The following is an 821-nucleotide window of genomic DNA, read 5'->3' on the forward strand; positions in this document are numbered from 1 at the left end:
GTTAAATTGTAAGGTCCCTCTGTTGACCAGCACTATCATGATTACCCTGTCATGGCTGGTGAGATTATTGTCTACCACCTCAGATGCTTTCAGTAGAACATTTTGATATTTACTTGTTTGGACTTCCTTTTCTCCCATTCTGTATGTGACAGTTTGTAACTAGCTAACATATTGTGACATTTGAGTGTGTAAATACTTTGTACTTGATATAGTATGTTGTGTAGGCATAGAATGTGGCAGAATGGTTCATTTTGCAGATAGGTTGCATGAATTAGGAAGAAACATGCCTCGAAATTAGTACTATCCCGTTGTACTTTTATTAAAATATTTTGTGTTAATCATTTCAATCCCTACGACTTTAATGTGCTGTAGCATGGCCATTTCTGTTTATTGGCTGTATGAGTAAGTTGTGTTGGAAAGTGGAATGTTACATATTTTTATTATTTAACAAAATAACAGATTGAACTATATATGGCTCACACCCTTTTCTTCTGGCTGAAACTTCAGAATGAAAGGATTTTATGTGTTACTTGGAAACATGGCCACTTTCTGTAAGATCCTAAAATACAGTGACTTTAATGTTGTCTCTATTTCTAATTTCAGATACTCTCTCACGAATTTCATGGAAAGGGATCTGGCAAAAATAAAGTGGAGAAATGAATGAAGAAAACTGAACAGGAAGGAGTGAGTATCAGTCCAGATCTGGTCATGAGCTCTTCTTTCTGATATAAGCCTGAAGGCCATGGCTTCAAGTCCCCCCGATGAAGTCATTGGATTTTTTTCAATTGACCTAATCCTTCCAACCGCACTATGGCCCTGGG

At 36.9% G+C, this 821-nt stretch overlaps 1 long non-coding RNA gene across 2 annotated transcripts in view; it reads left to right on the forward strand.

Moving 5' to 3' along the window:
* LOC111871400 overlaps nt 1–821 on the forward strand; it is a 4,360-nt gene that overhangs the window by 912 nt on the left and 2,627 nt on the right. For both annotated transcript variants that reach the window (XR_004513771.1, XR_002844015.2), the window contains one exon: nt 604–684. This is a non-coding gene — a long non-coding RNA (uncharacterized LOC111871400). The remainder of the gene's footprint in view (nt 1–603; nt 685–821) is intronic.

The sequence above is a fragment of the Cryptotermes secundus genome, unplaced genomic scaffold (assembly GCF_002891405.2).
Source record: "Cryptotermes secundus unplaced genomic scaffold, Csec_1.0 scaffold236, whole genome shotgun sequence".
NCBI classification, from domain to species: domain Eukaryota; kingdom Metazoa; phylum Arthropoda; class Insecta; order Blattodea; family Kalotermitidae; genus Cryptotermes; species Cryptotermes secundus.